General features: G+C 39.4%; 1 protein-coding gene across 1 annotated transcript in view; it reads right to left on the bottom strand.

Annotated features, from left to right (window-relative positions):
• Window positions 1–7,489, bottom strand: part of MYOM1 (myomesin 1) — a 155,146-nt gene extending 147,657 nt beyond the window's left edge. Inside the window, exons 1-2 of the mRNA XM_086682558.1 lie at window positions 7,075–7,489; window positions 6,049–6,143 (exon numbers count right to left, since the gene is read on the bottom strand). The gene's annotated coding sequence lies outside the window, so the exon portion shown is untranslated. The remainder of the gene's footprint in view (window positions 1–6,048; window positions 6,144–7,074) is intronic.
• Window positions 7,490–15,860: the final 8,371 nt, after the last annotated feature.

The raw sequence follows: 15,860 nt of genomic DNA, 5'->3' as shown, positions 1-15,860 counted from the left end.
CTCAGGGTTGTGGGATTAAGCCCCACATTGGGCTCTGTGCTGAGAACAGAGCCTGCTTAAAATTCTCTCGCTCTCTCTCCTCAGCTCATCATGTGCTCTTTCTAAGGAAAAAAAAATTAAAAATAAAATAAAAATCTTTAAAAAAAAAAAAAGAAACTATGTTCAAATTCAGATAATCCAGATCCAGACCTCACCCACTTGTCAGTATTTAACACTTGCTCATAACTAAAACAATCCACTTGTGATAAAATTCTGTAACTTCTTCTATTCTTTTATAATGTAGATACTAGTCTCACATTTGAGGCAGGCATATATCTTCAAGTATTAACTTGATTATATTCTTTGTTTTCTTCTCTCTCTTTCACACTCTGATAGTCCCTTCCCCTTTCTCTCCCAGTCCATGCTGAAACAGAACAAAGATGCACAAACAAAACAAACCTTCAGACTTAGGAGTTTCAGGTACAAGCTTACAGAGCTAGATTTTCCTATCCTGCTCACCAGATAATACTGAGCCTAGAAAAGAAAAGGCAAAAGGCAGAGTAGCCACTACAGCAGGGGAGCAAGGACCAATAGAAGGAATGGGGTGATCCTCAACCCAGAAGGAAAGGGGCCTTTGGAAGAAAGAACAAGGGAGAGAAAGATAAGGGGTAATTTATCCTTAAAAATGGACTCTTGGAGCACCTGGGTGGCTTAGTCAGTTGAGCGTCTGACTCTGATTTTGCCTCAGGTCATGATCCAGTCAGGGGATCCAGCCCTTTGTCAAACTCTCCGGAGCCTGCTTAAGATTGTCACTCTCTCTCCCTCTGCCCCTCTTCCCCCCTCATACACATACTCTCTCTCAATCTCAAAACAAACAAATAAACAAACAAACAAACAAACTCCTAACTTTGAAGGCATTAAGCTAAGTGAAATAAGCCAGGCACAAAGAACACATGTTATATGATTCTATTTACATAAGGTACCTAGGTTAAATTCATAGAGACAGAAAGTAGAATGGTAGTTTCCAGAGGCTGGGGCAGTGGGGTGGGGGAAATGGGAACTAGTGTTTAATGGGTAGAAACTTTCAGTTTAGGAAGATGAAAAAGTTCTGGAAATGGATGGTGGTGATAACTGTACAGCAGTGTTAATGTACTTAATACCACTGAACTGTGCAACTTGAAAATGGTTAAGATGGTAAATTCTTGTTATGTGTACTTCACCACAATTTTAAAACAGGGACTTCTGATTCATCACTGTTCTGCATGAACAGCCCACAGTTTAGCAGTCCTGGACATTGATAACTCCATTCCCCATAAGATAGACGGGGGACTCAGAGAACTTGGCCACCTTGGGCAGAGGGGAGAGCATGAAGCGGGAACCATGCCCCTCCAAGGAGCAACTCAACAGTGTCAGCTGGGAATCTCTTGGTGAGGAGAGAAACAGACACACCCCTATCACACCTGGTTCTCATCAATGTGTACACACTATGTTCTACTGCATCCATAGATAACCAATAACAATTAATGAATGCATTGTACTATTCCACAATCATTGGTGTCCTAGTCCTTAAATACTGGACACATGGATGTTTCCAGTTATTCATCAAGACTAGAAGTCAGGGTTAGGAATTAGGAACATCTTCATCTGCAACCCAGCTCTTTTATTACATCTATGTGTGTTCCCTTCAGAGGCTCTGTTTCTCTGGCTGTTTCTTCATGGTTCCCCCAATTGCGTGGGACTGGAAGAGTGGTTCTCCTTCCTTGCTACACATTAGAATAGCTAAGAAGATTCTAAACTGTACTCTAACTCAGACCATATTTCAGGACAATTACCTCAAAATCTCTGGGCGTGGGACACAAGAATTTCTAAAAGCTCCTAAATGACTAATGTACAGCTCAAGGGAAAAATGATCTCTTAGGTCTCTTTCCATTCTAAAATGATGAAAGCCTCTGAATTAAAAAGAGAGCTATAAATATTTTGTACAAATAGAGGTTTTCCTCTTCAATTACCTCCTTGTAAGTATTTTCCCAGAAAGGGACTATGAATTAAAGGGTATGTTTTGTGAGATTGCTATTTGGAATAATTGGGCTACGTCATCTAGCACGTATGAATATGCTCTTTCTTCATGGCCACATCAATATTGCAATGTATAATTTTAATTTATTTTCAATTTTTATTTTTTTATTTTATTTTAGAGAGAGAGCATGTACCCTAGCAAGGGAGAGGGGCAGAGAGACAGGGAGAGAGAGAATCCTAACCAGGCTCCTCACAAACTGTGAGATCATGACCTGAGCTGAAATCAAAAGTTGGACACCCAACCGACTGAGCCACCCAACCATCCTTAAATTTAATTTAAACAAATTTAATTTATTTAAATTAAATTTAATTTATTTCAGCAAGTTTAACAGGTGTGAAATAGATCTCACTGCTATTTTAATTTTACTTTTTAAATTATTTTTATTTTTTTAAAACGTTTATTTATTTATTTTGAGAGAGAGAGGGAGAATGTGAGTGGGGGAAAGACAGAGAGAGGAGAGAAAGAGAATCCCAAGCAGGCTCTACGTTGTCAGTGCAGAGACCGACACAGAGCTTAATCTCACAAACTGAGACCATGACCTGAGCCAAAATCAAGAGTCAGATGCATAACTGACTGAGCCACCAGGTGTCCCCTCATAGCTATTTTTAAATGCATTTTAAAAATTCTTTGTGAGTCTGGACATTTCTATCAATGTTGGCTAACTATTTGGTTTTCCTCTGTGTGAGCTATCTTTTGACCTTCGCCATGGAGATTATTTTTCTTGAGATCATTCTTAATCTGTTAATATATTAACAAAATAAAATTGCTATCATTGATTGAGAACTACTATGTGCTAGATACTGTACCATGCTTTACATGTGTTTTGCTTTATTCTTTACAAAAATTATACAAGGCAGTTATTATCCCCAAATTATAAATGAGAAAACTAAGATTCAGATAGGTTAGGCAAGTTACCCAAAGTCACACAGCTAATAAATAATGGAGCTGGTATTTGAACCCATCTCCATCTGGCTCTCAAGAACTATCTTCCTTACTGGACAAGTGAACACTCAATGCTTGCGCTGCTCACAGTACATGCTGATGTTTTGTACCATGTGATTCCTGCTCTCTGACCCACAGTGATGGGTCATTTCAGACCTAAAGGTAACTGATGTATATCCTTACCAGCAACCTATGTATGGCCTGGTCCAAAAGGTGAGCCAAACCAATCACATTCCTCTCTTGAGAATTTGAATTTGGAAATGTTGAGCATCAGCACACTTAATAGAAGGAGCAAAAGTGGAAAAGGTAGAATGAAGAGTTGCTTTGCGAATACTGGAGTCAGAGGAGCCATGACAAACTGAAATTATGAGGCACCAGAAACTAGGGTTAGCAGAGAAAGAAGGTTGGTAGAGAGAAAACTAAGTAGGTGTGCTCAAAGAAGCAGACCTAATCAGAGAACAATCATTTGGCGAATGAGAGAAAAACCGAAGAGTCAATACCTCAAAGCTCCCTCTGTTTTCAGTAACTTTCCAGTTTAGATGCCATTCATGTATATCCCTCACCTACGTATCCTTTTTCGTGAGCTAACTGGACTGGGTCTCTGTTCCTTGCTATCGAACAAGTCAGAATAAAACACTCTTTTTTTTTTAATTTTTTTAATGTTTATTCATTTTTTGAGAGACAGAGAGGGACAGAGCATGAGTAGGAAAGAGGCAGAGAGAGGGAGACACAGGATCTGAAGCAGGCTCCAGGCTCTGAGCTGTCAGCACAGAGCCCGACACGGGGCTCAAACTAATGAACTGCAAGATCATGACCTGAGCCGAAGTCAGATGCTCAACCGACTGAGCCACCCAGGCACCCCAAAATGCTCTTTTCATTAAATTTAAAAAACATTCTGGATATTAAGCTTTCATCTGTCATTTTGATCATAAAATGTTTCTATTTCAATTCTTTCCTTGATTTCATTACATTTTGACTTTTGTAAAAGTAGAACCATCAATCTGATAATCAGTAACACTTTCACAGGTCACAAACTTACATTTGCACAAACAATAGGGACAGAAAGCAGAGAGTGGTTGCCTGAAGGTGGGGGAGGAGAGAAGTGGGAGGAGTCAGGAAGGATGGATTTACAAATAGGCATGAAGAAACTTAGGGGGAGATAGATATGTTCAATATCTTGAGTGTGGTTAAGTTTTCACAAGTGTACACATGTGTCAAAACTTAGGATATTATACATTTAAATATGTGTGGTTTACTGTATGCCAATGATGCTTTAGTTAAACCATTTTTTAAAACATATAGGGGCGCCTGGGTGGCGCAGTCGGTTAAGCGTCCGACTTCAGCCAGGTCACGATCTCGCGGTCCGTGAGTTCGAGCCCCGCGTCGGGCTCTGGGCTGATGGCTCAGAGCCTGGAGCCTGTTTCTGATTCTGTGTCTCCCTCTCTCTCTGCCCCTCCCCCGTTCATGCTCTGTCTCTCTCTGTCCCAAAAATAAATAAACGTTGAAAAAAAAAAAAAAAAAAAATTTTAAAACATATATATTCTTCTTTCCAGTTAAGATACTTAAATAATTCTATTTCATTCAACTTATTATGCTTATGCTTAATTGGAACTCACCTGCAATTTATTGTGGTTTATGCTATGTGAACTTAATCAAAGTTTATTTTTCTCAGTTTTAATATTCTCTTTTTCAACTACATTTCATAAATAGTTATTTCTTGCACCATTGTTTATTACACTTGGAAAGTCATGTGCTGAGCCTATAATTTTTTATCTATTCCTATTAATATCTTTCATTCCTTGGCCAATTTTTCTATTTTTAAACCTAATACTACCTGGTTTGGAGGTCTGGAATTTTGTTCCTTTGTGATATTTGTAATGTTTTAAAGTTAAGTAAAGGACTTTACATGAGGCAAGTGTGCTAATGTTAGTACACACACACACACACACACACACACACACACACACACACACACACAGATGTTCTCATATAGTTACACAAAATAAATCTCATGTAGCTATTATACATATTATTTTAATAAACATCAGATGCACCTTATATGAAAAGAGTTTTAATAGAATTACTATAAGAATTAATAGAGTAACAGAGTAACAGGGTGCCTGGGTGGCTCACTCAGTTAAGGGTCAGGTTCTTGACCTCGGGTCAGGTAAAGATCTCACAGTTCATGGGATCCAGCCCCACGTCAGGCTCTGTGCTGACAGCATGGAGCCTGCTTGGGATTCTGTCTCTCCCTCTCTCTCTGCCCCTCCCCCACTTACGTGCATGCACTCTCTCTCAAAATAAATAATAAATAAACTTAAAAAAAAAAAGAATAGAGGAAAACCAAGATTTTATTCATTGTCTCCCCTGTCTTGAGCAATAATTTTTTTGGGGCCTATATACCCAAATAAGATCTAACCTATCTGTGACTAATCCAGCCACCACAACTACCTGTGTACCAAGAAAATTTTCATTCTGGACCTAACAGGCCACACAGAAGTTTGATAACATACATCTGGTTGCATTGCAACACAGGACCACTTTCATCATTTAACCACTTCCTAAGTCTCCTTTATTTTTTTCTACTACCTTTGCCTCAAAGTTCTTGAATAAGGGTTACAGTTTTAACTTAGGTCTAACTGAGCACACATGACATGTCTGGCACAGTGCAAGGTCATGGGTATAAAAATGGAAGGAGGCACTCTCAGGAAATATGTGTACTTTCATATCGTGGCTCTTTCTTCTTCCTGAAGCAGGTAATGAATCATGTAGCACACAGTAAGACACTGAAGGACACAAATCTTGGAAAGGCCCCTTCAAATTTAACTTCAGGTTCTTTGGTCTTTCAGGGATTATTGGGTGGTGCTGCCAGACCAGTGATTTAATGCTTTATTGAATCGGTGCTCCATGGGGTAATACAAAAGGAGGTGTTCTGTGTTAAATGTTGACAAGTTATATGAAACAGAGACTGCCCATAGAAATTACTTTCATTTACCATTATTTTTCCAGGAGAAAGAAGAACTCAGGATCAAAAGTTATAATATACTTACAGGTGGCTGGCAAAACAGATATTGCCCCAAGGCACTGATTTCAGTGGAATTAAGCCTTGCTAGAAAGTCTGCAAGAAACCATAAAGTCTCTTTTCCTGGGAAGAACAAAAAAATAAGTCAACATTTTGGGCAAATATTCCCACTCCAAATTATTGATACAATCATTTTTATCAACAGCTAGCATGCTTCACCAATCAATACAGCATAGAGGCTGAAAGCTCAGGCACTGAGGTCATATAGACCTGCATTAGATTCCTGCCCCTTCTCTTCCCCACAATATGAACTTGGGCAAGTTACTAATCTAAGCTTCAAGTTCCTCATTAGTAAAATGGAGGTGACAGTAACCATCTTGCAGGGCAATGACTGAAAGGCAATGTTAATAAGACACTCAGAGCTCCTGGCTTATAGGAAGTACTCAATAAATAATCCTAACAATAATAATTCATTATTATTATTAATGAATACATTAAAAAACTTCTACTTAGGTGGCACCTGGGTGGCTCAGTTGGTAAAGCTCTGACTTTGGCTCAGGTCATGATCTCACAGTTCACGCATTCAAGCCCCACGTTGGGCTCTGTGCTGACAGATCAGAGCCTGGAGCCTGCTTCGGATTCTGTGTCTCCCTCTCACTCTGCCCCTTCCCTGCTCATGCTCTGTCTCTCTCTCTCTCTCTCTCTCTCTCTCTCTCTCTCTCTCAGATAAATAAACATAAAAAAAAAAACTCCCACTTTGAAAATGTAAAATACAGGATATGTTTACAAGCTAGTTGGAAAGCAAGTCAAACACACATAAAAAAGCAAAGAACAATCCAAAGTGATTCAGTATTTTTCAGTGTAATAAGATGTTAAATATGAGGTTCATGTTTCCCAGAATTCTGGCAGATAGCCCAAAGTCTGAGAGCATTAGTTCTCAGAACATCTATCCAGGCATGCTATATGATTATACAATTGCATAATTATGAAATCCATTTTGTGACCCCTAGTTAATGTTCCAATTCAGGAATTATAGGAGACAAGGAGATCAGACCTGAAAGATTCTAGAGAGACCAGCATATGGAATTCTTCAGAAAGAATTGTCAGAGCTCTGTGCATCAGTTCCACATACAGATGGTGTGAGGAGTAGGTGGTACTTCTCATAGCACTTTGAAGATACCGGTCACCCGCCTTCAGCATGTATTGTTGCTGGAGGAAAGCATGCTGTTGGACCCACTGTCAGTCTATTGCAGGCAATCTCTTTTCTCTCTGTAAGTTTGTACTATTTTCCTTTTTACTCTTGATGTTCTGAAGTTTCACTGGGACATGACTTGGTACAGATTTATTTTTATTTTTTTTGTTTCATATTTGGGTGCATCTTCAACCGGAATAAAGATTGTAAAGATTTTTGACTCTCAATCCTGGAAAACTCTCAGTCGTCTGCTTCAATATCATTTTCCAACATTCTCATTTTTATCTTGTTCTGGATTTCCTATTAAATATACAATGGACTAGTTCAATATATCCTCCATGGCTTCTGACCACTCTTTTATATTTTTACTTTTTTGTCTCTCTGTGTTACATTTTGGTGAAGGCCTCAGTACTGTCTTCTAATCCACTACTTCAAATGTCTAAAATGTCATTTCTTACCATCACCATACCCACCCTCCAAACTATTTCTCCCCCACGTTCCTTATTTCAGTGATAGGCATTACCATCTATCAGAAATTCTGATTCCTTCTTCTCTCAGGCTTACCTTCTACTAATCCTCTATACTATTATCAGAGTGATTTTAAAAGAATACAAGTCCCGGGGCGCCTGGGTGGCGCAGTCGGTTAAGCGTCCGACTTCAGCCAGGTCACGATCTCACGGTCTGTGAGTTCGAGCCCCGCGTCAGGCTCTGGGCTGATGGCTCAGAGCCTGGAGCCTGTTTCCGATTCTGTGTCTCCCTCTCTCTCTGCCCCTCCCCCGTTCATGCTCTGTCTCTGTCTGTCCCATAAATAAATAAAAACGTTGAAAAAAAAAAAATTAAAAGAATACAAGTCTGATCATATTAATCCCATACATAAGACAGATCAGTGGTATCCCATTGACCTTCAGAAACATGGCTTTGATGTCATTCAGGGCATGGTCTCTGGCCACCTCTTAGGCCTCATATTTTTGCCATTTTCCCATCATACCCTACCTTCCAGTTCTTCATTCATTCAATATGTATTTTTATTTATTGAGTGCCTTTAATGTGTTAATTACTGTGCTGGGCCTTCAGGATACTTCAGTAAACAAAACAGTCCCCCAAACCCTGTCTTCATGGAACTTAGTAAAAAAAAAAAACAAAACAAAAACAAAACTGGGACCTCATCAAAATAAAAAGCCTCTGCACAACGAAGGAAACAATCAGCAAAACTAAAAGGCAACCGACAGAATGGGAGAAGATATTTGCAAACAACATATCAGATAAAGGGTTACTATCCAAAATCTATAAAGAACTTATCAAACTCAACACCCAAAAACCAAATACTCCAGTGAAGAAATGGGCAAAAGACATGAAAAGACACTTCTCCATGGAAGACATCCAGATGGCCAGCCGACACATGAAAAAATGCTCAACATCACTCATCATCAGGGAAATACAAATCAAAACCACAATGAGATAGCACCTTACACCTGTCAGAATGGCTAACATTAACAAAGCAGGCAACAACAGATGTCGGCAAGGATGCGGAGAAAGAGGATCTCTTTTGCATTGTTGGTGGCAATGCAAGCTGGTGCATCCACTTTGGAAGACAGTATGGACGTTCCTCAAAAAACTAAAAATAGAACTACCCTATGGCCCAGCAATTGCACTACTAGGAATTTATCCACGGGATACAGGTGTGCTGTTTCAAAGGGACACATGCACCTCCATGTTTATAGCAGCACTATCAACAATAGCCAAAGTATGGAAAGAGCCCAAATATCCAGCGATGGATGAATGGATAAAGAAGATGTGGTATATATATACAATGGAGTATTACCCAGCAATCAAAAAGAATGAAATCTTGCCATTTGCAACTATGTGGATGGAACTGGAGGGTATTTAGTTAGAGAAAGACAAAAATCATATGACTTCACTCATATGAGGACTTTAAGAGACAAAACAGATGAACATAAGGGAAGGGAAACAAAAATAATATAAAAACAGGGAGGGGGACACAACATAAGAGACTCATAAATATGGAGAACAAACTGAGGGTTGCTGGAGGGGTTCTGGGAGGGGGGATGGGCTAAATGGGTAAGGGGCGTTAAGGAATCTACTCCTGAAATCATTGTTTCACTATATGCTAACTAATTTGGACGTAAATTTTAAAAAATTAAAAATAAAATTAAAAAAAATAAGCAGTAAACAAAGTAAGTAAAGTATATAGTTATGTCAGAGGTAATAAATGCAGTGGAAAAAATAAAGCAAGAGAGAGAATGCTGGACGTGGAAAAATGAACGATGGAATCTTAAACAGAATGACCAGAGAAGGCATTATTGAGATGGTGACATTTGAGTGAAGACTTGAGAGAGTTGAGGGAGAAAGCAATGAAAACATTAGAAGAAAGATCGCTGAAAAGGAACAGCAAATACAAAGGTGTCAAAGCGGAAAAATGCCTTCTTCAAGAAACAGCAAAATCAATATGGTTAAGCAATTGGCAAAAGCAGGCAATAGGAGATAAAGTCAGTGAAGTTCACCAAGTCTGGTTTTTTGGGGGGCTTATTATAGGCCACTCTAAGGCATGTGGCTTTTACTCTGAGGTGAGACACCACTGGAGGGTGTTGAGTAGAACAATGACATGATCTAATTTATGTTTTAGAAGGATCACTCTGTGACTATGGAGAGCAGAATTCCGGGGAACATGGAAGTAAGAAGACCAGTTAGAAGACTACTGCAAAAATCCAGGTTTGATACTTTTGTACTAGGATGGTAGCTGTAGAGGTGATGGGACATAGTCAAATTGGTATGTTTTGAAGGACTTAACCAATAGGTTTGGCTAACTGCTGTTCTAGACCCTGGAGATGGTTTAACCACAAGGTTGGATGAGGGTCAGAAAAGAAAAAGGTGGCAAAGATGAGCCAACGGTTTTCACTTGAGCAACTTACCCTAGACGGAGAAGATGGCAGGAAGAGCAGGGTCTGTAGGTAAGATCAGAAGATCAGTTTTCAAAAGGGAGAAGACAACATATGGGGACAGATGCCAGCCAGTAGGTAGATGTGGTGGTGAGAGCTTGTGGAAGTCTATTTTGCCCAGTGACTTAAAAGGTCATCAACTGAGAGCAAGGATGGGAGAAAAGGTGCTGGAGATGCGAAGAGACAAATTTTAAACTGATATCTAAGAGAGCAGAAGCATCAAGATAACATCAAGGGCTCACTTGAGGTCTTTGGTCATATGTAAACTATGACCATTCAGGAGTGCCTGGGTGGCTCAGTCGGTTGAGTGTCTAACTCTTGGTTTTGGCTCAGGTCATGATCCCAGGGTTGTGGGATTCAGCCCCTTGTGAGGCTGAGCACTGAGTGTGGAGCTTGCTTAAGATTCTATCTCTGCCCCTCTCCCCAACTTGCTCTCTCTCTCACTCTCAAATAAACAAAATGAAAAAAAATTTAAACTGTGACCATTCAGCTTGTTTCCTCCAGTTGAACAGACAAAGCATTAGCATATTAGTTAATTTGGGGTAGGATAACTGCTCTACAAACCCCAAATTTTAGTGCCTTAACACAACTGAAGTTGATTTCTAAGAAATTTACATGGACTATCTCACCTGATGCACACAATGGATGACGAAAGTAGATGCTATCATTATGCCCTTGTCTAGATAAGAAAACCAAAGAATTGTTTGAAGTAAGCCTAAGCCATAATTTTTGTTTTAGGTATTCATTTTATTTGGGAGTATTTTAAAAAAACTGCCTCACAAGATTAATTCAGCAAATGTGATTTGGTCACTACATTCATTCATTAACAAGTTATTATTAATATCAACTATGTCAGGCTAAAAACAGTTTATGATCTTAGAAATATTTGCTTTTTCGTCAGTGCAGGAGCAATTCTTTAATTAATTGCCGGGAACAGGTAAATTATTTTCTAGGTAATTCTTATTTCATCTTTTGGTTTGCCTTATTCATATTCTCTCTTCTCTCTTCTTGAATCTTTACTGTTTTTTCTAAGCATTTATCTTTTTTTTCAAATGTATTTTTTTGTTGTTATTTATTTTTGAGAGAGAGTGCAAGTGGGGAAGGGGCAGAGAGACAGGGAGAGAGAGGATCCGAAGTAGGCTCCACATTGACAGCAGAGAGCCTGATGCAAGGCTTGAACCCACAAACTGAGAGATCACAACCTGAGCTGAAGTCTGATGCTTAACCGACTGAGCCACCCAGGCACCCCTCAAAAGTTTTACTGTGAAAGTAATAACTTCCCCCAAATATTCTTAATTCAATTCCACATTATTTTTTATCTTGTATACCAATCCTGAATTTAAAAATAATTGTAATTTTTAAAGCAATTCTTTATGTAGAACTTTCTACACCCTTTTAATACATTTATTTGTAGTTTTGCAGCTTTAAAACTAATTTCCAAACAGATTAATTTAACCGCCTTCATTTTATTTAAAAGAAAGGAGCTCCTCCTACTGTTTTCCTGCATTAATGCTAATTTTTTACATCCTAGTTTACATAGAAAGAATTACAATTCCATTTATGTAGGCACAACCAGAATGTAAGCCACGTCTCTCACCATTCGAAAGTTTCTTATATGCAATACAAATTGTAAGTGATCACTAGGAAATTATTGACTTTGACAGTAAATACCAAAGGTTAATTCAGCCACACTTTCTGTTGTTTGGGTAAGAAGTTTCCCTTCTTGAACCAAAGAAGAGAGCACAGAATTGTAAAACAAAATGTGGGATTTGGGTCAGGCCATTTACCAGCTATGTGCATTTGAACAAATAACCAGTTATCAAATATTTACTGGCACACATGGAAAATTAGGCACTATCTTAGGAATTAGGGATACATGAGTAAGGAACACTGGTCCCTGTCCTCCCTTCTCTCCTACCCCTAGGCAAGCAGAGACATGAGTTATAATCCTGGTTCTTTTATTACGTTTTGGGTAACACGGGCAAGTTATCAAAATATTTGAGCCTTATTTCCTAATCTGTGAAGTGGACATAATAATACCTACCTCACAGGGTTGTTGTAAGAACTAAATGATAAAAATGCTTAGGTAAAATACCTAGCACATAATAGGTACATATTAACAGGAGTTCCTTTCTTTCTCTCTAGATTTTTCTGGTCTCACAAAAAAGCCTCACCTTGAGGCAACAGTGTCCTTTTAATAATTATAGTAACCCATAAGAATCAAATATTATATACTCTGAGCTCTTGAAACATTAATGGAAGGTTTTCTCAACCTTGACACTACTGATGTTCTGGGCCGAATAATGCTCTGTTGTAGGGGGCTAGCCTGTGCACTGTGGAATGTTTAGCAGTAGTCCTGGCCTCTATGCATGAGATGCCAGTAGCAGCTCCCTGGCAGTGAAAATCAAAAATGCCTTCAGGTATTCAAATATTCCCTTGGGGAAAAAAGTCACCTGTGGTTGAGAACCTCTGCATTAGTGAATCATAAACTCACACGCAGTAGGTCTTGAAGAGCATTTTTAAAAGTTAAATGGCATAAAACAGACACATGAAAAGATGCTCAATATCACTCATCATCAGGGAAACACAAATAAAAACCAAAATGAGATACCACCTCACACTGGTCAGAAGGGCTAAAATTAACAACTCGGGAAACAATAGATGTTGGCAAGGACATGGAGAAAGAGGAGCCCTTTTGCACTGTTGGTGGGAATGAAAAGTGGTGCAGCCACTCTGGAAAACAGTATGGAGGTTTCTCAAAAAATTAAAAATAGAACTACCTTACAACCCAGCAACTGCACTACTAGGAATTTATCCAGAGGATACCAAAAATGCTGATTCGAAGGGGTACATGCACCCCAATGTTTATAGCTGTGCTATCGACAATAGCCAAATTATGGAAAGAGCCCAAATATCCATCAACTGACAAATGGATTAAGAAGATGTGGCATGCAGGGGCACCTGGGTGGCTCAGTCGGTTAAGCGTCCAACTTCAGCTCAGGTCATGATCTCACAGTTTGTGGGTTCGAGCCCTGCATTGGGCTCTGTGCTAATAGCTCAGAGCCTGGAGCCTGCTTCAGATTCTGTGTCTCCCTCTCTCTCTGCCCCTCCCATGCTCAGGCTCTGTCTCTCAATAATAAATAAAAGTAAAAAAAAAAAAAAAGTTTAAAAAAAAGATGTGGCATGCATATATATATATATATATATATATATATATATATATATGCGCATACACCCACATACATACAATGGAATACTATTCAGCAATGAAAAACAATGAAATCCTGCCATTTGCAACAAAGTGGATAGAACTAGAGCGTATTATACGCAGCAAAATAAGTCAATCAGAGAAAGACAAATATATGATTTCACTCATGTGGAATCTGAAGAAACTCAACAGATGAACATAAGGGAAGGGAGGGAAAAATACAATAAAACAGAGAGGGAGGCAAATCATAAGAGACTCTTAAATACAGAGAACAAACTGAGGGTTGCTGGAGAGAGGTGAGGTGGGAAGGTGGGTTAAATGGGTAATGGGCATTAAGGAGTGCACTTTTCTGGATGAGCACTGGGTGTCACATGTAAGAGATGAATCACTGGGTTCTGCATTGTAAGTTAACTAACTTGAAAATAAATTAATAAAAAAAAAGTAAAGCTGTACAATAAAGAAGTCAGAATGGGAAAAAAGTTAAATGGCCCAATTTTGAAATAGAAATCTTAGAAAACATTGTACGTACTCAAGTATTATTTAGTGATATAAATTTCATACAGCAAGTTTTAATCAAAAGTTTGAAAGCCACTGTTCTATACTTAATAAGACCTTTCACATAAACTATCTCATTTAATCAGGAAACTCTATCAAGTAGGCAGGAAGATGTTATCCCCATTTTACAAATCAGAAAATTGAGGCTGAGGTCAGCTGAGTGATTTGCCCTCAGCGTTACTCAGTAGGCTGAAGAGCGGATATGATGCAGAACCCAAGTCTCTAAAGTTAAGGTAAAAAGGAGATTGTTACCTGAGGGCAAAAATCTCTTATGGAGTCAGAAGAATAGAGACATTATAGAGTCAGAGGTCTTTGGCAGTGGGTCCAATCATTAAAACAAGTATCAATATATTAGATGCATGTGAAAATGTGAAAAACATTTTATCAAGGTTTTTATTTTTCCACAGTGGCTTGCTAACCTTTGTGTACCCAGAGTTACTTGTGGAATGAATAAAGGAATGAATGAACACTGACCACACAATTCCTATTCCTCTTCAATCACCCAGTTTCTCTGATCACCTTTAGACAATTAAGCGTGCTCCTCCATTTGCCTGGAACCTCTCCTCTCTTTTCCCACTGACCTGTTTTTTTTTAACTTTTAATTTTTATTTTTAATTCCTTTTTTTTTTTTTTTAAATAAGCTCTATGCCCAATGTGGGGGCTTGACCTCACCACCCCAGATCGAGAGTCGCATGCTCTACAGACTTAGCCAGCCAGGTGCCCTTCCCCATTGACTTTTAGAATCAGCTCTTCAAAAGTCCTCTAGGGGCCACCTTCCACAAATCCCCACACAGGTTTATTTCTTCCCATGTTCCTTCTATGGGCCTTATGCAATTGTACTGTAACGATCTGTTTTACAAACTGTTCCCTGACACTCCTTGTGCCTTTGCAATCCTCTCTACTCCCTCTCCGCCAGTCCCCCCAGAGATAGCAGCTTTATTCTATTTCAAACAGCATAAACCACAACACCCACCACAACACTTGGAAATACAAGGGCTGTGTAATACCTGTTGACTGATTGAGAGGAAAGAAACAAGGCAAACAAGGCAATTATCTGACACTTAGAAAAGCAAAAGAATGCTGCTGCTTCCTTCCGAGCTGAGAAGACTAAACTATTTCATTGTGGGTTAAAGTTTTCTTTCTGAAGACAAGGACAGTAGTTGGAAGCCTCCAGGTCTCCGTGGTGGCAGGTCACCACTCAGTGGAGGTGCGAGTGCACTGCAGGGTGCTCACACTGCTGCCCAAGTCAGACCCCAAAACCAAACTGCGGTACCCCTACCCCTAAGCCGTCTGGACTTGGCCTGCCGCTGCCTAGGTCTTAGGCCCTAAGCTGTCTAGCTCTGCATCCCCAAGTGTTAAGAGTTCCTTAGGACCCCAGTTATACAGATGGCTTCACAGGACTTGCTCTAAAGCGATTCTGAATCATTAGGTTGGAGATAAGGCACCCAGTATTTTGAATTTTTACCAGCACCTCCGTGATTCTTAATATCAAGGCCATTTAAGAAACTAATCATCTTTGTGTCACTCCCACTATAGAATTAGGGCAGTTATTTATTTTTCAGTGATTTTTACCTCAATGTTAACCTTGGAATATGCTATTGGTTAGTAGATAAAATGCTCCTGAGGTCCTCGAAGTTGCAGTGTGTTAATATTCAGAATACATAATAATGCAACTTTTAGCTTCCTTTTAGCAGGGTGATTCAAGTGAGAGGCCAAAACCACAGCCACCCCCAACGTCAGAACTGTTCTGGCCACGTGAGCCAAACTAGGCACTGAACCTCAGGGCTGGGATGACGATCCTCAGTAATATCGGTCCAACTCACTCCTTTTGTAGTTGAGCTCAGAGAGCTGAGGTGCCCAGCACCACAGTCTTCTCTTCCTCACCAGACTCTGGATGGAAAAGGGCAGAGGACAGAACTGGGGCGGGC

The sequence above is a fragment of the Puma concolor genome, chromosome D3 (genome assembly GCF_028749965.1).
Source record: "Puma concolor isolate L17-30 chromosome D3, mPumCon1.1.hap2, whole genome shotgun sequence".
NCBI lineage: Eukaryota > Metazoa > Chordata > Mammalia > Carnivora > Felidae > Puma > Puma concolor.
This window is presented reverse-complemented; position numbering and strand designations above follow the sequence as displayed.